General features: G+C 46.3%; 1 long non-coding RNA gene across 1 annotated transcript; it reads right to left on the reverse strand.

The window, feature by feature from the left end:
- Nucleotides 1-247: 247 nt before the first annotated feature.
- On the reverse strand, nt 248-16,140 carry LOC134485618 (uncharacterized). Its single transcript, XR_010063814.1, has 2 exons — nt 2,305-16,140; nt 248-593 (listed from the first exon to the last, which is right to left on the reverse strand). It is a non-coding gene; the product is annotated as an uncharacterized LOC134485618 (long non-coding RNA).
- Nucleotides 16,141-22,210: the final 6,070 nt, after the last annotated feature.

The raw sequence follows: 22,210 nt of genomic DNA on the forward strand, positions 1-22,210 counted from the left end.
AAGAGAAACAAAAGTCTACAGATACACAAAAAACTAGCATTTCATGTCTATGGCAGCGTTTATTCATAGACGCTTAAAAGTGGAAGGGGCCCCCAAATGCTCACCAAGTGATAAATGCATAAACAGAATCAGCTGTGCATTTGCCCGTATATCTACTGATGGGCCATTATTCTACAGAAGGACTGGAGTACTGAGGTATGCTACACAGCATGGACTTTGAGAGCATTATACTGAGACATCAGACATAAAGTTCATCTGTTGTTGGAGGGCATTTTATAGAAATGACAAACAGACAAATCCATGGAGTCCAACAGCACATCAGTGGTTTCCTGGGTCTGGGTGGCAGGAGGGGACAGTGACCATCAACACATAGTGCTGTGGTTTGCCTGGAAGCCTTGATGGTGAGATGGTGGTGTTGTCCAGAGAGCTCCTGGACTTTGGTTGTTGGGAAGCAGCTGGAGGAAGGGCATGTCCTCAGGGCCACACTCACTCTGTCCCTTCCAGCCTTCTACTTTCTGCTCCGTGACTGCTACATGGTGGTCAGCATGGTTACTTCCCTAGACACAAGAGAGCCAGGCAACTGTGCTCTAAACCTATAAGCAAAATAGGGTTTTCGTTTGTATGTTTGTTTTGCTCTCTCTCTCTCTCTCTCTCTCTCTCTCTCTCTCTCTCTCTCTCTCTTGATAGGGATTCTCTGTGTATCCCTGGCTGTCCTGGAACTCTTTCTGTAGTGCAGGCTAGCCTCAAAAGCAGGAATCCATCTGCCTCTGCCTCCCAAGTGCTGGCATTGAAGGTGTGCAGCACCATACCTGGATCACTTAGGCACTTGTCACAGTGACAGACTATGCTGATTCATGCACAGTCTTTGAAAGATAATGAAAACATCATGAAAGTAGACAGTTATATTTATTACTTTTTTCAGGTAGAGTTTCCTTATGTAGCTCAGGCTAGCTTCAATTTCATGATGCTTCTATCTCAGCCTCTGGGTAAGCTTTGGTTATGGATGTTAAAAGTTCATTTAAGATTGTATTTGATTTTTAAAAATGCTCTAATTCTCTCTCTCAGACACACATACACAGATACACAGACACAGACACACAGACACACACACACACGAGCACACACACACACATGCACATGTGTGCGTACACACCCCACATACTGACATAAGGAAGGTGAGAACAGAATCCTGGTAAAAGATCATCTTTTCTATGATTGAGGAGGAAGGGAGGCTCGTAATAGAAAAGTATTGAGGAAAAAGGAACGTTTCTTTATTCTGCCAAAGACATATGTCTCTAGAGGTATGCGGGTATGTATTTCAGATGCCAAAAGTTCCAGGAAGACTCACACCTGTATACAAAGGCACAGAGTAACTAGGACATGACTGTCCCCCCAAGAGACCTGGGCTGGGCATCTCACACTATCAGTAACAAAGAGGAAGGGCTGAGGCAAGGTCCTCAGATACATCCAACGACCTTTGTGTAGCAAAAGGGAGCCCCCACAGTAAGCAGGGAATAAAAAGGTCAATAGTACACCATGGTACTGCAGCTTCAATGATGAGGAGGGGCCAAGCTATAAGATATCTCTTAGTGTGGTAAGTCACCTGGGAGCTGAGCCTGGTGGGCAGAAATGTGAAACCATTCACACCCCCCAGTAGCCACCCTCCTTTCCCATGAAGTGGAGTCCCTTTTCTTTCTTTCATGGACTCCTATGATGTGGGGCCACCACATTAAAAAGTAGGGTGCCCAGCTAAGTTTGAATTTCAAAAAGTAAGAAAGAACTCTAATCTACTTTTAAAGATACTTTTCATGCACATGAGTGGTTTAACCATATGTATGTGTATGTCCCACACATCTGGTGCACACAGAGGTCGAGAGAGAACGCCGGGCCTGTGAACTGCACAGTTGCAGGCTGCCATGCGGGTGCTGGGAACTGAACCTAGGTCCTCTAGAAGAGCATGCAGTACTCTTAGCAGCATGCAGGGAAGCCAAGCTCCGAGCTACAGGAACACAGGGAGCACAGTGCTTCGGCCGGTGTTCTTCACCGGAAGCAGCACAGCTTCCTGCAGGGTGTTGTCCCCAAGTAGCCTTTAGCTCTCTTTCCTCTTTCTGTGCCTGCCCCACTTGATCCACTACTCTCCTCTCCTGGAATAGAATCTGTTTTCTGACCCTGAACATCCTGTAGCATCACTCAGCCTGCACCAAACAAGGTCTCTATGGTAGGGCCTCGCTGTTTGCCCTAGGCTGTTGCTTCCCCTTCTTGCCGTGCCCGTGGAGGTTTCAGGAGAAACCCCATCATTCCCACCTGTGCCTAGAATTCATCGTGGCACAGATGATCTCTGCAGGTTCCTCGCTGTCCCCACACGTGCTGCACACAAGCCTTCTTCTTTGTCCACTCCATGATGTCCTGCCCAAGATCCTCTCCGAGGCCTACAACTCAGCATCTTAGCTCCTTCCTCACCTCGGCCTCTTCCCTTCTCGTTCCACCCACCCAGAACATCTACTCCTCTGCCTTCTCTACTCTTTCTCATGAACTACTTGGGGCCACTGGAGAAAAGTCCAGGAAGCCATTATTACCTCACAGTCAGGTTTTCCTCCACTCTTCTGAAAACCATCCAGCAAGAAGTCACTCATGCCTCTTATCCCAAATCTCTACCCACTCCAGCCAGACCATGCCTTCGGCCTCACAGAAGACATGGTGCCCCCATCCCACTCCGCCACCCACAAGATACCATCTCAACTTACTGCCCATCTGCTGACTCTCTCAGCCCCTCCCTCCAGTCTCAGGGAACCCTTTCTCTAGGGCTCTACATCCCATCTGGGCTTTATATACTTTCTGCTTCTGTATCTTTATCCTGCATCTTCCTCTCTCACCACATCCTGACAGTATCCTCCCACTGGCAAAGTCTCCTGTCCCATCTGCTGAATGGGAGACACAGCAGAACACTGATCAGCTGATCCCGGAAGTAAGTTGAACGAGTTAATAGTTTCGGGGAGCTTTGGTCCTTATACAATCTCAGACTCTCCCTGGCTTTGCAAGGTTCTATCCGACTGCTGGGAGCTACTTTACACTCAGGAGGTCTGATGAACAAGCCTGGGGAAGTCCACTTTTTAAAACTGGGGAGGTAGGATTGTCATTGTGACCCTTCAGGAGAGACTGATAGAAAACCGTGTCTATGGAGAGTGGAGTCTGTAGTGAGAATGTGAGGAAAATAGGAACCAAGTAGCTAATAGAGAACAACAGAGATGAAGAGAAATGGGTGATGGCAAGGATCAAGTTAGCCATGTCCTACCAGACTAGTCCCTTAGAGTCCCATAGACTGGGGTTACTTCATTTGAATCTCCTTCACACAAGCAAAACAAACAAACAAACAAAAAACAAAACCAAAACCAAAAAGTGCCCATGTGATCTTGCACACTCTGCCCCTTGTGAAATATTTACACACAAGGATTGTTTCGCCAGCATGTGGCATACACGCATGACATATGACTGCCAAGGTCATATGTTTAATGTAAGATTTTTTTAAAATCTAGAATTGAGGCTCTTTCTAATTCGATTGGTACAAATAGCATCAAACCTTACTCACAATTCCTTCTTGATCGCATTTTAGATGTAGGCTTTCAGGAGGGAGTTCCCTACAGCCCCACAGTAAATAAATTACCCAAAATAATTTTGCAGTAAAAATAAAATAGGGCAGAATGTTTCCTATGCGTATCCTGGTGGTTGAGCTCTCGATAGCTCTGGCTCCAGAAGACCATTGAAACTAGCGCTAATCTATCTCAGATTAGCTCCATGCTGCCCCCCAAGTTCTCTCTGACCTGGGGCAGCACCCTGTCAGGCCGCCCCACCCTCACTCACAGCTCTATTGGCTGGTTGCCACCACGACAGGCATACACATCCCAATTCTGTGGCTGGTCCAGTGCATCTCACCACCACCACCATCAATTACATCATCGCATGAAAGAACACACCACCCAGTATCCTCTGATCCAATTGATAAGATATAGTTTGTCCATCTAGACAACACAAAATCCTGGACACACCCATCCCTTAAGAACAGTCATAACAACCTGGATCAATGCACAGCAAAGAATCTTAACATCTGCCATCGTGTTCTCACAGCTCCTCCTCCTTACTCCGGCCTCTCTCTCCTCTTCTCCCTCCCTTCTAAAACCTCTGTTCCTGCCTCCCTTCCTTCTTGTCCAATGACAGGCCTCATTTTATCTTGTCTGCCTTCACCTGCATGATGTCATCAACCTACACCAAACCTCCAAGAAATATAGTGCATGCAAGGGGGTGCTCTTCAGGGTGTGGCCTCACAGTAGAACTCCTTCAGCTCAGCTGTCAGCCCTAGGCTCCCTCCTATTGCTTCACAGGCCTCAGGCACATTATTTAATCTCTCTAAAGGGCACCAGAACACCTAAAGTTCAGACGTAACAGCGTCCATCTCTGAGGACCAAGTGATACAGTGCCTGCAACCTGTGTAAAACCTGGCGAGCAGGTCTCCTGCCTTTAAGTCACCATGTGAAGACTGGTGTTTGCCCTTGCCCTGCACATAACAGAGAGACCCACTTTGTCCTTGTGTCTTCTAAGGAGGATTTTTTGACAAATGTGAAAGTGTATGTATGTCTAAGGTGCTACATAATTCTAAGGTGACACTGGCAGCAAGGTAACACTGTAAATGGTGCCACTGGAAGTATGCCTGCCACCTACCACTAGAACTGTGTCCCCTCGCCATCCTGAGGAATCTTGGTGTGGAGGTTCTACCACACTCATTTAGTGTCTCCTCTCTGGACATCATCATGTGCTGACAGAATGGTGAGAGCCATGCTAATGGAGCCCCACAATGACATTAGCCCACTCACTTCACAAGTGAGCCGCCCAAGACCATGAGCAAAAGAGGGAGAGCCAGGCTATGAATCCAGTCCATATGAAATCATGGCACGTGAGTTAACCTTTCTATGGCTGATCACATTTTAAAATGAATTAACCATTGAATGGATAAAGAAAATCTAGCACACATATACAATAAAATACGGCTTGGTGCCAAAGAGGAAGGAGATTCTGATTAGTACACCATGGATGGAGTTGGAGGATATTATGTCAAGTGACACAAAAGAGTCATAAAAGGGAAAATACCACATAACTCACTGATGCCAATTGCCTTCAGTATCACATTTATGGGGAAGAAAGTAAAAGGCTGTTTACCGGGGTCTGAAGGGAGGGCAAGACGAGAAGTTAGTGTTCGATGGGTAGCGATTTCAGTTTTACAAGATGAAAAGGGTTGGTGTAAATGGAGTCTAAGAGGGCAGAGACAGGGTCTCCCTAGAAGGGGTGAACTCTGGGTTTATCAAGAGACCTGACCTCAATAAAGCAGAGAGAGCAACTCAGGAAGACACCCAGTGTCAACTTCAGGCCTTCGCCTGTACACACACACACACACACACACACACACACACACACACACACACACACCCGCACGCACACACACACAAACACGGAAGGAAGGAAGGAAGGAAGGAAGGAAGGAAGGAAGGAAGGAAGGAGAGAAGTAAGTGGGTTCTGACGTGAGTGTGAGCTTGCACAACAGTGTAGAGAGCCTAAGCACTGCCCAACACACGGTTGGTTAAGGTTCCAGGGTGTCAATGTTTTTGTGCCCTCATCTCCATGGTGGTGCTGCTGGGAGATGGCCAGGCCGTGAGGTCAGAGGCTATATGAACAGGAGCCATTCCCTTGGTTCTTGGGAAACATTCTCCAGTGCCTTCTTCAAGAGTGAACATGAGAAGCCGGCAGCCTGCAAGCCAAATGAGAGGTCACACCGAACCCGACCACACCAGCATTACTTCTCAGACTGCATCCACCAAAGATGTGTGAGGGATGTGTTTCTAGAGCTCACAAGACACTTGTTGTGGCAGCCTGAACAAATTGGACAGTAGTAAATTTCGCCTATTTTTACCACACTTAACACTATTGTATAGAGAATGACAAAGAACAAAGTCTTAAGCCACAAAAGACACCACTTACTCCCATGAGTCTAAGCTCAAAGCACATTTACAATGAGAAATAAGTGAAGCTGGAGGGGTATGTGTGACCCTCACAGAAAATGGGTCAGAGTTCTCCCAGATGGTCGAGCTGAGTTCCCACATGAGCCCAGACATCTATCTGCTTCTGAGCATGGACCAAAAGAATAATCACATTCTCAGGGGCTCCCAGAGAACTGTGACACACACGGGCTTCATTCCACTCCCCTGAAACATCTAGACCAGGCAAGCACACATGCTCAGAGCACATGGAGCTGAGGGGGGCCCTGGAACTGATGAAAATACTCCAAAGTTGACTGTGGTTGTATAGTTGTCTCACTAAATCCATTGAAATCTGTGTGTCTGTTATTGTGCCTAGGAGTATGTGTCTGTGTGCGGTTTAAACATCATAATTTGAGGCATTTCCCCCTCTTAATTATCAGTGGGTTGACATCATATTCACCAAGCATGTATTGGTCTGGGCTTGCCCCTCATGACTGACTAGGTAGATTCGGCCAGAGCTAAAAAGGGAGGGTTAGTGGGGAGAGTACTGTGATAAGAGGAAAGGAAAAGACAGACACACAGACGGATTTAATCAGGAAGAGGTGTGGTCAGATTATGCTTGGTGAGGTGCCTTGGCACCAGGAAGGTGCTGAGTAACTCAAGGTCTAAGAGACAAGAAATGCTGGTGAGAGACAGTGGGAGGCTGAACTTGAGGCCTGCTTGGTGAGGCAGGACCCTGGAGTCATGAGAATTGAGTCAGGGAGCACTCTGGGATTAGATTGGAGAAACAGAAGGATGGGAACGTCTTTTTGAATTGGGATTCAAAGAAAGAGGCAACTTTGGAAATCCTTAGTGCAGAGGCAAACCCCCTTGCCGAGAGGTGTGGAGAGTGCCTTCGCTTCTTTGCTTTCAAGGAGGAGCTCTTACAGAGTGTATTAGCCTGTTGCTGCTATAACAAATTTGGGCTTGGAAACAAAATATATTTGTTTCCTTGCATATCTGGAAGCCAGCGATCCAAAGTCAGTCTCACTTAGGTAAAGCCAAGGTGTTAGCAGGCCTGGTTCCTTCTGGAGCCCTTGTGGGACAATCTGTCCCCTTGTCTTCCAGGCTTCCAGCATTCCTGGCTCATGGTTTCATCATTCCAAACTTCAGAGCACTTTGCTTTTCCTCTGTTGTGATATAATTTCCTAGAGCCTTAGTGTCACCTGGTGTGTGTGTCTGTGTCTGTGTGTTTGGTTGTGTCTGTATATGGTATAGGTGTATATGTGTGTGTGTGTTTGTCTGTGTAGTATGTATGTGTGTGTGTCTCTGTGTATCTCTGTGTGAATGTATGTATCTGTGTGTATGTTTGCATATGTGTCTGTGAGCCTGTGTGTCTATAAGATGTGTCTGCATCTGTGTGTGTGTGTGTGTGTGTGTGTGTCTGTTTGTATGGTATGTTGTGTGTCTGTTATTGTGCCTAAGAGTATGTGTCTGTGTGCGGTGTGTGTCTGTGTGTATAAGTGTATATGTGTGTATTTATGTATGTGTATGTCTGTATTTTTGTGTGTGTGTGCCTCTTTGTGTGTGTGTGTGTGTGTGTGTGTATCTGGGTTTGTCTGGGTTTGTATTTGTTTGTGTCTATATGTCTGTGTGTGTGTGTGTCTATGTATGTATCTGGGTTTGTCTGTGTGTGTCTGTATTTGTTGTGTATCTCTATGTGTATGTGTATCTGTGAGTGTGTATCTATGTGTGTTTGTGTGTATGCCTGTGTTTATGCATGTTGCATGTGTTTGTGTCTATATGTCTGTGTCTGTGTGTATGTATCTGTGTGTATATGTGTCTGTGTGTGTCTGTGTCTCTGAGTATGTTTATGTACGTATGTCTGTGTGTCTGCCTATGTTTGTGTGTCTGTGTGTTTGTGTATATGTGTGTGTGACTGCAGATTGAACCATGGACTTTGTACATACTTGCAAATGATTTTCCACTGGGCTACCACTCTAGCATGTGGTAATGTTTGGTCCTCAGTCTGAAGCAGCTACTGGGAGATGGTAGAAATACTCAGAGTTCATCATTTTTGTATCCTTGAAGGAGATATTGGGATCTTCTCCCCTTCTCTCCTCTAATCTCCCTTTTTCCTGGGACCAATGAGGTAAGCAGCTATTCTCTGCCGCACATACTTCCTGCCTGATGTGTGCCTCCCCACAAGCCCCAGAGTCAACTAACCTTGACTTGACACCTGAAACCATTAGCTAATCTCTTTTCTCCTTTTACGCTGTTTGCCTCAATTGTTCAGTCCCAGCAATGGGAGGCTAGCCCAGTTTGTGTCCAGTCTCCTGGCCTTCTCACTAGAACACGGTGCTAGTATTCAGGATTCAGACACCTTGCCATTAAAACAAATGTTCATAAGTTCCAAGGGTTGGCTTGCTGATACCCTGGGAGCCACTGCAGGGATCAGAATTGGATGACTCACTTGAAACTGCCCTGGCTAGGGGTTTGTGTTGTGATTTACTCTGGAGTTATCTGTATTTTGATGTTAATTCCACTGTCCCAAGGACAGCTGTTTAGTCCTACTCAGGAATCAGGTGACTTCACCAGAACCTTCTCCCCATTGAATTTGTGAAATACAGGTGAGGGGCAGGTACAGGATAGAAGGAGGACCGTCATTGGAGGAGAAGAAAGGTGGGCGGGAGAGAAGTTTGAAGGAAGAGGAGGAGACAGGAACGGAAAGGAGGAAGAGACAGGAGGGAGAGGGAGAGAAGCCGTGGCAGGCAGGAGAATATGGCGGGTGATGTTAAGATTCTACGCTGTACCTTTACATGTTGTTACAAACGTTTTTAAGAGATGGATGTATATTGGGCTTTGTATGTTTAGGTGGGCAATTATATCTTATCAACTGGGCCAAAGGTTATTGTGTTGTGAGTTCTTTCATGTGTAGACTTAAGTGTAATGGAGTGTGGGGTGGCTGTCTGGGTCACCTCGGAGTTGGGATGTGTGTTTCTGGCATGGAAACCTGCCTTGGGAACTAGATGGGTAGAGAGATTACTGCCAGGCTCAGAGAGAGGCCTTTGGCAGTGTGATATGGGATGGAGCAGAGCGGGTGAGACACTTTGCTGATTAAGAATTAAGATATCCAGCAGATACCTTGGGGCACCTCGGTGTCGGATCTAATGGGGGATAAAAGACATCCATACTTTTTTAATTTTTTATATTTTTACAGTATTTTTTATATTTTTACAGTATTTTTTTATATTTTTACAGTTTTGTTTGGTTTTTGTTTTGTTTTTCTTTGTTGTTGTTGTTGTTATTTTTGTCAACTTGGCATAGGAAAAAGTTACCTGAAAAGAGGAACCTCAAATGAAAATGCCTCCCTCGTATAGACTGGTGGGCAACTCTGTGGGCACATTCTTCATTGATGACTGATGTAGATGGGCCCAGCCTGCTATAGGCCTAGACACATTGTCCTGGGTTGGGTAGAAAGCAGGCTGAGCAACCTATGGAGAGCAAGTCAGTGAGCAGTGTCTCTCCATTGCCTCTGCTTCAGTTCCTGCCTTGAGTTCCTCCTCTCACTTACCTCAGAGACAGAGTGTGATTGGACTGTGTGAGCCAATAAACCCTTCCTTCTCATGTTGTTTTGGTCATAGTCTTCATTGCAGCAGTATGAAGCAAGCTAAGACTATGAGAGAGAAGTAGGCGTAGAAGCCAACACATAAGAACAGGCTCACATTAGAATTCTCTTGAAGCGGAACCAGCCAAAGATAGGGACTTAGAAACATAGATTTACAATAAAGAACTGGCTCTGGGCTGATGAGATGGCCCGAAACCAAGGTGCTTAGAACCAAGCTTGATAACATGAGTTCGATTCCTAGTCTCACATGTTAGAAAGAGAGAACCAACTCCCTCAAGTTGTCCTCTGACCTTCACAGCATGCTAAATGCTGCGTGTACATACACTCACACACAGAGACTCACACATGATGTAAGTACACGTTACAATAAGAATTGTGTTGTTGTAAAAATATAAAAATAAAAAGGTATATTTGTCTTTTACCCCGCTAGGTCCGCACCATGGTGTCCCAAGGTATCTGTTGGGTGGAAACACAGCCCACTCCTCGGCTGCCCAGTGTCTCTTGTCACCACACACTTTCCTACACTCAAACCCTCACAAAAAAGAACACACAACACAATAATCTTTGACCCAATTGATAAGATATAATTGCCCACTTAAACATACAAAGCCCGGTACCATCCATCCCTAGGAACATTAACAACAACCTGTAAATACACAGAGCAGAATCTTAATATCACCTGCCATAGCTTCTCACTCTCTCCTCTTCCTGTCTCTCCTTTTGCCTCTAGTCTCCTCCTCTTCCTTCAAACTTCTCTCCCGCCCATCCTTCCTTCTCCTCCAATGATAGGCCTCCTTCTATTCGGTACCTGTACTTTACAAATTCAATGGGGAGGTGGTTCTGATGAAGTCACCTGAGTTCTGAGTACTGACTAGGCAGCTGTCCTTGGGCAGTGGAATTAGCATCAAAATACAGATAACTTCAGGGCAAACCACAACATTTCCCCCTTTTTGTCCAGTTAAAAAGCCTTTTCACTTATATATAAGTTGAGTACAATTATTACCATTCTATAATTTATAAAGCATATGATATACTCAACACCCAGTCCATCACTATATTAGTTAGACAGAACATTAAGTTATTCATTCCAGCTTAAGAAAGGCTTAAAATCTATATTATATCTTGGCTAGCTTATATACTATTTGATAACTATCTAATAAAATATGCTTTGCTTGTATGTGCCCCTGGGTTCTGTCCTAAACAGGAGAGAAAGAACAAAAAGATTGTCTTGGGTTAATGGAAGTCAAAAAAACTCAAGGTCCTGTACTCTGAGGACCAAGGTGGAACATTGATGTTTCAGGCCAAACACAAAAACAGAGAAGACTGAAGGGCACAGCACAGGGCAGACAGAACATACTTCTGCTTTTGTGTGGCCTTTAGTTCTGTTAGGCTTTCCAAAGGATGGGATGGCACCCACTAACAGGGGCGGGGCCTGCTCCTGGCCTCAGTGTGTCCATTGTAGTGTTCATCTCATACAGACCTGGGACACACATCAGAATGATTTATGACCAAATATCTAGGCTTTCTGTAACCCAGTATACTTGCACATGAAAATCGATTGTCATGGGGCCAGAGAGCAGGAATTTGCAAGGGAGATGAAGAATTATGAGAAGAAGAGTGGTGTTGGGAAACTCAGAAACCAGGGGTCTTCAAGTGAGAAGGGTCAAGTCTTACAGTACAGGACACAGGACAGTCTAATGGGAAAGCAGCCCTGCTCTCTCTCTCTCCCCTCTCTCTCTCCCTCTCTCCCTCTCTCTCTCTCTCTCTCTCTCTCTCTCTCTCTCTCTCTCTCTCTGCTGGGCAAAGAAAGCCTAAGTGGATGGGGTTGGGAACTTTATCCTGGAAGTGCAGTTCTGGGAGGAATATTCACCCCAAGAACAACATTGCATACTTTGCCCCTGTGTGGGCGCAGCACCCCGAGTCTTCTCTTCACTGGTGAGGACCGAGTGGATAATGAAAGTCAACTGTCCAACCGCTTAACAAGGTGAAGTCACATTAGTTTGCCTGTCCCTTCCAGAATTAGCTTGCTTCCTTCCTTCCTTCCTTCCTTCCTTCCTTCCTTCCTTCCTTCCTTTTCTTTTCTTTTTTCAGTTACTTTTGGTCCAATGTTTTTCTCTGCCTAGGCTTACTTCTCCACAGCCATTTTCATTATGGGACCTTTCATCTTTCGCTGGCCTCGATGGCTTGTGTTGTCCCCATGCATCTTCCTTTTCCATGTCGCACTCTTCCAGGCCTTTCAGTTACTCACCCACCCTCCTGTGTGACAGCATTTTGATGGGAGGGGACGGGATGGATAATCTTCTGAGCAAGAAGCCAAGGCACCGGCGGGCCAAACAGCATTCCTGCCTTTTTGGAAAGGAGACCAGGAGGCCGAGAGAAGCCATAGCCCAGGCCAGTTCCTGCAGAGAGACAGTCCTCATGAGCCCAGAGGCCAGCATCTCAGAGACATATTAGAGTCTGTCTTTATGAAAGAAAATGATCTCTGTGCAGGCAGGTGGTATGGTTTAGGAGAACATTTTTATGTGCAATTTAGAGTGCGCTGTCTGCACACAGCTCAGACTGAAATAATCAGTTTAATGTGTGTCTGCACCGTCATGTGGTCAAGCTTTAGGTGAGAGCAGATTTACACACGGAAATCAAAACGAACTAGCAGGAGCCGTCTTCTGCTACATTCCATGACAATAAACGACCACACGATGGACGGCTGCCAACCCCACTCTCCTTTCCTTTCATTTCTTCCCGGAAAGCTCTTGCGATAGAAAGAAAATTAGTTTCTGAGGTGCTTGAGTGCATCTGTTAAGTAGAGATTTTTATCAGCCGGGGCATACATAAACAAAGGCCACATAAACAGGGAGTCTCCTAGCAGCACAGGCTGAGTGTTCCCCTCTCATCAGGCGGGTTTCCTTAAGTTGAAGTGTAAGGATGTTTATAGGGATCCTGGGGCATGCCTTTCAGTTCAAGGAGGCATCCTGCTTCAGATGCCAGCTACGGGGGATGCTCAAAGACTGAGTTTCTGCAGAGTTTGTCACTGTGGGTTGCTTTTCTTTTCTTTTCTTTTCTTTTCTTTTCTTTTCTTTTCTTTTTTTTAAAAGAGATAAGTTTGTTTGCCCAGAGACCAAGACAGTAAAGAACAATAATGAACTCACATTCAAACGTCAGAAAGTTCATTTTTGGGAAACGCAGCCTTCACATGAAGGATTTAGACAGGACCCATTTTTAAAGGAAAAGTGACTGCCTCTGAATCGATCAGGAGACAGAAGGGCCGAGGTCAGGCCTGGATGAAATCTTCATACAGGGTAATGTTCCAAATATGCATGCGTCACCCTTTGGCTTCCTCCCCGATGAGTCAGCACTGACTTGGCAAAAGCAGCTATGTAGAGTCTGTTGCATACCCCATCCCCCACCCCATCAGAGAATTTGGAGCTGGAAAAAGGAAACTTCTAGATTAAAGGACAGTGCTGTATCTCTAAATTACAGTGGTTGGGGACTCACCCAACCAATGTTTTAAAGAAAAGCAATGCTCTTCCACTTGTGATAAATTTAATTCAGAATTTTGAATGGAACCCACTCCATCCCCACCCAATAGATGAGAAGGTGGAGGAGGAGAAGGAGGAGGGGAAAGAGGAGGGGGAGGAGAAAGAGGAGGAGGAGGAAGTCCGGTGGGTGAAGGCTGGATTCCAACACATGTGTTCTCATTTATCAAGGGGCGGTACTCAGTGTGAAGTGGGAGACTATCAAGGGTGGGCAGAATCAAGGAGATCAAATTATTTTTCCATTTGTCTCAGAAGCAAAGTGGGACAGAAGGAAATAAAGAGGGAAGGAAAATCATTTCATGATGTGGTGATCCTGTGTAACCTGGGGGAACCAGTTAAGGGAAATTCATGTTTCACAACGCCCATGCTAGGGTGTCCCTCAGCTTCCCCGGGTGCAGGGTGTAGCTATGGACTTTGGAAGCATCAGAGATGACAAGAATTTGCACAGATGTCTTTGGCTGTCATTCCTCTGGTGCCCTCCCTGACCAAGGTCCCAGAACAGCCACCTGTGTTAATCTGAGGACAAAAAAGCGTTCAACAGACTATCTGATTGCAGACCAGATATTTCATTGTCACAGGCGCCCACTGAGAGGGAATCTGCAAAGTGGCTGTCCAGCTTAATTCTAGACACTAGCGAAGTGCTCTAAATACCCTGGGGCTCTTGCTCAAGACGCACGGCTGGTGGAGCCGAGGGGGCAAGAGGTACAATCATCGTCAAGGTTTGCCTTCCCGAGGGCTCCGTGGCACAGGAGCAGTGAAGGCAAAGACGGCTTCGATATTAAACAGGGAGGGAGAACATACTTAAAGGGCAGGAGTCAAAGGAACACACTGGGGTTCCTTTAGGAGCTAGAACTGTGCCTTCCAGTCATTGTAAGGTGAGGTAGAGTGACCCAAACCGAGGGACTCCCAGTTCCGTCTCAGCAGACCGGAGGGCTTGCTCATGTACTCGCTGTCTACTGGTGAGCGAGTGGCGGGGGCTGCTCTTGTAGGTTTGGCTGTAGGGTGAAAGAGACAACAGCTGGTCAGTGGTTCCGGAGCTTCAGAACACACCTATGGCAGAAAGCCCTGCAGTCACTTTGGCTTCACAAGCGCCCTCCCAATCCTACCCCTTTATGGTGGGGGGCGGTGCATCTGTGCCAGTTCTCAGTCCGGCATCCCTTATCAAACCTTGACTCTGGTTCATCTACAGATCGGGAACACTCATGCAACCCCATCAGACCAGTCATTCCAGATTTCCACACACAGGGGAGCCCAGAGGAGCTCAGGGGAGCCAGAGGGACAAAACTAGCCTAGCACAGAGGCCTCTGCAGTTTTGAAACAGGAGCCTCTTGCTGCTCTTTGAAGTTACATGTGGCCCCGTTGTTTTTTTCCTGATAATAAACAGGGTGAGAGAGAAGAAGGCAGATGGGGAAATCGGAGAGCAGAGAAGAGGAGGTGGTCACAAGGAAAGTAATCGGTGCCCTGCCTGGGAAGGGGCTCATCCAGGGATGTCATGGCCCTCACAGACCAATCTGGTGGGGGTGTTTCCTCAACTGAGGTTCCCTCTTCTCAATGATTTTAGTTTGTGTCATATTGACAGGAAACTAGCCAACACAGAAGGGTCTATGGGGGAAGGGCGGGCATCTACAAGGACAGTATTGGCTGCTACAGTGACAGTATCCCACAATCTCCAGAGTCCCCCAGCTGTGGGGATGGGGTCAGGGACAACCGAGAAGGTGGTATCTGGGGTGAGTAACAGTGAAGCAGGGGGGGCAGATGCCACCACTCCATCCTAACAAAGATCCAAAAATGAGAAATGGCCCCAGGTGGTCACAGCAGTCAGTGTGACTTCAGAAACCCACTGAGCAAGCATCAGCCAATGGCCTCTGCTCTGCCCATGCCTCTGTTGCTTCTGGAAGCCACCCTGTGAACGCTTCCTTCATTGACAACGCTTGACAGAAAGTGTGAGCGACAGCCTATCGAGCTTCACCCAGTGGGAAATTGGCACATCTAATTTCTTAACCTGTGCCGAGATCCGCTCACAACTGTGAAGACTTTCCACATGGTATTTCCCACTGAAGGCTGCTTTTTATCCTGCCGTTTATATGCAGACCAGGTCAGTGTGGAGAAAAATAAAGCACCTTTCTTAATGTCCGTGGATCAACCCTCGCAGTGGGCGGGGCACAGCCCTGAGGGAGACTTTGCTGATGACAAAGCCTTCCAGGTCTCCATCTCCCTCTCTACAGAGCCTCTGGAGATTTTGCCAACACAGGTGTTGGTGCTGCATCCTCTTGGGAGGGGGCAGGAGGTGTCCCCAGGGCACCATGAGGCAGAAACAAAAGCAGGTGACAAGGAGGGAACTCTAGAAGAAAAGATTTAGACGTGGCAGCAGAAAGAGTAGACATTAAAACCCAGTGGAGTCCTTCTCTCAGCCTCCCTCACAGGCAATTGGTCCTTCTTTGCCTCTAGCTGCTACTGAGGCAAAAACCCGGCCTCTCTGTGGACTGACCTTGCAGTGCTGGGGGTGGAATCCAGGGCCTCCCCCAGCCTCTCAGCCAGCGAGCTCACACCCTGCTCCCCATCATCCTGAGGGCCTGCAAAGCCCAAAGTATGAAAGCCTGGGCTAGGGAAGGTATGTGTGAAGGAAGCATTCGCCTTGCCGTGTGGGCTGTAGACGAACAGGAAAGCTCTTCCGGGCACCACGTCCTCCACAGAGTTTTGGCTGCATGCTAGGTGTTTAAGAAACTGAGGATGAAACAAGGCAGGGATGGGGTGCAGTGTGGTTGTCTTCCCTTCCCTCAGACAGCCAATCCAGATCCCAGGTGACTACTGTTGTGTTTTATAAAGAAGAATCAGGAATGTGTTTGGTAGAGGTGCGGTGTGGTGCCAGGGCTTGGGGGTGCCTCTGCGGGCCCAAGCCTAGGCATCCCTTCCCTCTGAGGTACCAGCCACAGGTATAGTATAGAACAGAGTTTAATTTAGGGCATGAGGAGGAGAGTTGGAGGCGAGGAGAGAGAGAGAGAGAGAGAGAGAGAGAGAGAGAGAGAGAGAGAGAGAGGAAGAAGAAGAAGAAGGAGGAGGAGGAGGAGGAGGAGGAGGAGGAGGAGGAGGAGGAGGAGGGAGGGGGGAGGAGAGGCCAGCCTTGAATGGGGGTGGGGGATGGGGAGAAAAGGGACAGAGGGGGAAGAGAGGAAGAGAGAGAGGAGGGGTCAAGCAGCCTTTTTAAAAATGAATCTTGCGTACCTGGCTATTGCCAGGTAACTGTGGGGCGGAGCCTAGAAGGAATGCTAACTCCAGAAGCCAGGGTTTTCAGATGATGCAGTTGTAGAGCAGAGTCTTGGCTATATCTTTGGCGCTTCTCCGGGTGTGTAGAGTGAGCTATCTGCCATCTTCCAGCCCTGCTCCTCTAGGGATGATGAGCAGTTCTTCCGGGTCTGTATTTGTCCGGTTTCTTGGCTTATGAGTGCTGGCCTAAGACCCAACCCTGGTCTCTCCGAGAGAATTCTCCTTCTGGCCATAAAAGACGGAAGCACCGATACCTCTCTCACCTTGGAGGCTGAGGACAGTCAAGAAGCCAAGCCCCAGAGAAAAAGTCCCATCTTAATCCATCCAGGATGGGCCTGAGGCTGGGGCCGCTGGAGTTCCCCTTACCCATATTGGTCCTGTTTAGATGCCTGCCTCCGTACCTTCCTGAAGTGTCTCATTGCAATGTCCTCTGGAAACAGGGAGCCGTTTTTGCTTTCCTTGTCCACCTGCATCCCTCCAGCTTCCTTTCATACTTTAGTTGCCTTGAGTTGAGCCCAGTGAGTCTTTGAGGGGCGTGATCCCCAAACACAGTTGTGCTCTGGAGCACTGGAGGGTGGGCCTTGGATAAAGATTCTAGGGTACGGTAGGGTGGGGTGGGGACAACTGATTGACAAATGGCCACCTATTCTCAGCAGGTAGCAGTCTGTTCCGCCTTTAAGGTGGGGCTGTGAGAAGACTCTCTGTTGGTGCTTGTCTTATGGAGGAAACCCCATGCACTTTAAGGTCCTGTTCAGCGTCTGGCCTCTGGATTCAGAGTCTTCCCCAGGGGCAGCTCTTCCATTCATGTTCAGAGGGCAGGCAGGTCTGAGGAGGCAGCCTTCTCCTGGTTGTGCTAGTCTGAACACCCCACCCTGCAGTCTCCCCCCAACCCCCAGCATCGAAGACTTCTGTTTTGATTCTTGATTTTCTCACATTTCCCCTTTAAAGAGCCTCCTGTCTTCTATCTCTCTTCTTTTCATTTCTAGTCCCCCGCTGTTCCTCATCAATGTAATTTTAAAGTAAAAGCACATGGCTGCAGAGCCAGGTCTCTCCGTTTATTCAGCTGCACCTACTTATTCAATTTAAATTGGAAGGCTAGTTTACAAACTTTCAAAAACTAAGTCCTGGCCAATGAGGAGAGCTGTGTAAACACAGGTCTAATTTCATCTCTAGTCCTTCCTCTCCCAAATGACCCTCCTAGAACAAAAGCCAGGACAGAGAGAGAATGTGTGTGTGTGTGTGTGTGTGTGTGTGTGTGTGTGTGTGTGTGTATGTGTGTAGGGGGAGAGAGAGAGAGAGAGAGAGAGAGAGAGAGAGAGGATGTGTGTGTGTGTGTGTGTGTAGTGGATGTATGTACACTCACAGGTACATTCTTTTTCTGGAAGTTTCTTGATTTCTAATTGTGAACCAGGATAATCAAGTTGAACAGGGTCAAAGTTTCAACAGTGGAAGCTTTCCAGCAAAGTGTCAGTTGACGTTCTGGACACCGCTTGACGGAGTCTCAGCTGGAAAAGGAGAAGGCTGGTGTGTCTAGAGACAGGCTGGGTAAGGAGATCCTGCTCTCCTTCCACGAAAGAGGTACATTCATTTTGCAATCTTAATCCATTTTGTTCTTTTAGGAGCAAAAAGATAGGACAAAAGATGAATTTCTGGCATTCCAGCTATTCAGGGGAAGCAGGATGAGAAAACAAACCGATCTGAGAACCTCAGAGTAAAGTAAGGCTCTGCTATCTAAAACCAACTAGACTCCAAGTCACTTCAACCTTTTCTGCGCCACTCCATCACATCATTCTGATTGTATCTTCCTGGGTTTGTGAAATGATCAAGAAGAATCATTTTGAACTGTGTGTTACCTGCTACATGTTGGTCCAGAATTAGCCATTTTCATTTATTATTTTGCAGTCAGTTTAGAAAATCTATTGCACATGAAGGATTCCCTAAAAGGCTGATTGTCACAGTTTGGTCGCCAGTTCATGGATTCAGTAATGGACAGCTGACAGGATCAGAAGGGTTCTTATCTAACCAATGCCTTCATCCATTGATGGAGTCCCAACTAGGTGAAGGCAGGATAGAGAGAGATAGAGAGAGCACATAATGGAGGTGGGGAAGTTTCTGGGGTGAGGAACTGTATCTCCTCCTGAGTGCCTCCCCCTCAGTTTCTCCCTCTGCTTCCTGGCTGCCACAAAATAAGCAATTTTTCTCCAACACTCCCTCCTTCAGTGATGTTGTGCATCACCATGGCCCACATAAGCACAAACTGAAGTTGTGGAATGTGGGAACCAAGCAGACAAAACTATCTCAGAAAGCATCAGGTAACTGGGACTTCCCGATAAGCTTGAGGCTGGGGAGTTTCACAAAAATTTGCTGAGTAAACACCCTATTCAGGAAGTGTCCCAACCACAGTAAGGGTGGGACCCTCCATCCCCGCCTCCTGAGTACCAGAGATGTTTCCCCACCAAGGGCCTCCAATGAATTCAAAGGACAATGGGCGGCTACCAATGAATTCAAAAGGTAACAAGCCCTGCCAATGACAAATAACCAACTCATGCTGTAACCTAAAGCCTATACCCTGGAAAAGTATAAAGAGTGTGGGCCTTTGTTCTTCGGGGTTGCCTCTGCCCCAATTGCAGAACGGCCCCAGTGTACTGGATCAATAAACCTCTTGCTTATTGCATCAGTCTCTGTCTCTGTGTCTCTGTGAATGGGACATCCCGAATGTAGGGCTTGGAGCTTCTCGGGTCTTACAAAGTCATGCATCACAAAGCTCCTTTCATGTTTAACATTACTTTTTAGATATTTTGTCACATTGATGACAATTGACTAAGATAGTGGCCAAGGTCACCACTTATAGGAGGGAATATGTATTTTGTCTCTGGCTGTAGAAGTCTTAGTCTATGGATATTCAGCTTTGTTGTTTTGGGCTCTCTGTCATGGGATTTTTCCTGATTCCCCAGAGAGGGAGACATTGGAAAATCAAAATAACTCTTCTGCCAAAGCTCAACCAGATGAGCCAATGAGTTTATTGGGGTTGCTTACAGGAATATGGGGGAAAGGTTACTTACAGGTGCACAGACACCTCAGAGGCAGCTGCATCACTGAAAAGTCCACCCCTGCCTAGGTGAGGACCAATATCCTGCTGGAGAGTGGATTTGAACTGCTCTCCAAAGGTACATGTGTTAAAGGCTGGAATGACAGACAGTGGTGCTCCTGAGAGTGTAAGGAATCTTTAGGAAGTGGGCCTTAATTGGAGGTCTTAGGTCATTCACAGCATCCATGAAGGGGATTACAGTACCCTGGTCTCTTCTTTCACACCCTGCCATGAGGTGGTACACAGGCTTCCTCTACCAAAGGCTTCTCTCAAAATCGTCTGTGTGCCGCCAGAAGCATTGTGGAGTAGATTGTCCAGCCATGATCCAAAATAAATTTTCCTCCTTATAAGTTATTTCAGGTAGTTTGTAACAAAAATGTGAGAGAGCTGACCAGCAGTCTCCCGTAACCACCTTCCAGCAGCTTTGTCAGGGGACACTTTTCCTTCCTGTGGTGGTATACCATTGCCCAGAATGACTTCTGCATTCTCCTTTTCTTCCTGTAGTAGAGAAGAATGTTGTGACTGTTCAGCTGGCCAGTGGATTCCCTCTGTGCCTGGTTCCTGCTCAGTTTCGGCTTCCGACCTCATGTCCAGCTGTTTTCTGCCTGGAGAGGCAAAGTCCCTTTGTGAAGGGCTACTTCGATTTTTGGATTACCTACAACTGTGGTAGTGCATTTTTATCCTTGAAACACTTTTGCTGTGTTAATGCAGAGCACAAAATGTTGGTTGTTATTTTCCTTTCAAGGGTCCTGAAAAATGCTGCCCCTTCATCTTGTGGTTTTTATATTCTTCTTATTGAAAATCAGCCAGATGTCTGATGGGGGTTGGAGGATGATGGATGATGTATTCTCTCTAAGGATCCTTTTTTTCTTTCTTTTGAGTATGAGATGGTTTTATTGACATGATTTTTATTGAAGCTTTCATATATACATATAATGTGCTTTAATCAATGCCATCCCATCCCTTCCCTTAAAGTCCTTCCCCTCTTCTCATTCCCAACTATTCTCTCCCAACTTCATGCATTCTCTTGCTTTATTTTTCCCAAAGTCTGCTTAGTGGTGTTAGAACAAACATGGGTGTAGGGCCATCTACCAGAGTGTGGGAATACCTCAGGGATGCCATCTCTGAGGAAAACCTCTCCCAGTGGCCACTCACTTACCATAGCTTCTCAGCTAGGAAGGTCCTCTCTCAGGATTGAGATTCCCTCTTTGGTTTTGGTGGTGCATGTTGTTATACATGAAAGTATGTATTAATTCTGCTTAGAAATCTAACTTCCTGCTCTGAAGATTTGAACATTTCGTGCATCACCTCTGAATGCTGGATTGCCACTTTTCATCTAAACTTGAACTCAAACTGAACATATTATAGAATAGTCTTTCTTCTCTGTCTTCCTGTTCTTATGCCTTTGCTTTCTACCTTACATTCTAGACAATTTCCTAGGACTAAATCTCATTTCACTAATTCTTTCTCCAGCTGAGTCTAACTTGCGGTGTAAACTATTATACTTCAGGTCTTACTAATAGCTCTCTTCACTTCGTGGAATTTAATTTAGCTACTTTTTAAATTTGCTTTGTCTTTTTAAAGTAAAGCACTGTTCTGACACATTCATGCTCCTTTTTCCTTTTAGGTTGCTTAGAAATAACAAATAATATTTCAGACTCTACAAATATATTCAAATTTCAAACATATGAAACACATCTTGCTTTTGGTGTTTCTGGTATCTTCGATGACTGTTGATTCCAGCTCCTCTCCTTGAACGAAAAGAAGAGGGAGGGAGAGGATTTATTCAAATTTGACCATGAGAAATTGTTGAAGACTTGGAGTCTATTTCTCCCAAACACAAATTTGCATTTATTTTATTTTCTGTAAGTGTCCAGGAAAGAACCAAACTTGGAACACTTTCAGCTGAAGCTCTGGCATAGATAGGGTTTTTGATATCACACAAGTGGGTGCAAGGCTGTGATGATTCTTTTTTCTCCTTCTGCATTCAAAGCCAGTGTGGAGGAATTTTCTTCTCTTCGGTGCTGTTTCCTCTTGTCTTTTGGCACCCAGGGGTTAGTGGAGGCCATTGCTCCGAGGACTTTGTTTTGATAGATGCATCTTAAACTGTTGTTCACCTCAGTACTCTGGGGATTACAATTGGCAAAGCATGTTTGGGAAATTGCAGGCATTTTAGAATATTCCTCAATAAATCAGTCCTGGTTTTGGCCCCTCATCTGCCTACCCTTCCCTCCATCTCCAGTATTTTAGGTATTTTGCAGAGGGATAGCTTTTTAGCAATCTAAGTCTCCCTCCATATTGCTAAAATTGCATCTATTCTTTTTCTGATTTTTAAAAAAGATTTACTTATTTTATCTATATGTGAGTACACTGTAGTTGGTCTTCAGACACTTCAGAAGAGAACATCCTATTATAGATGGTTGTGAACCACCATGTGGTTGCTGGGAATTGAACTCAGGACCTCTGGAAGAACAGTCAGTGCTCTTAACCACCGAGCCATCTCTCCAGCCCCTTCTTTCTGATTCTTGATTGTGTTGGTTGTCTTCCTTTATAAACAAAATGCAAAGCTATCTAATTCTCTCAAAGAGTCACCCCAATATCCCCAGGCCAGGATCCCACATGTCCATTCACTTATGTCAATGGCTTTTCCTCTATGTGCACCAATTTTCTTACAACTGGCTCTGTCCCTGCTTCC

This window comes from Rattus norvegicus, chromosome 2, assembly GCF_036323735.1.
Source record: "Rattus norvegicus strain BN/NHsdMcwi chromosome 2, GRCr8, whole genome shotgun sequence".
Lineage (NCBI taxonomy): Eukaryota > Metazoa > Chordata > Mammalia > Rodentia > Muridae > Rattus > Rattus norvegicus.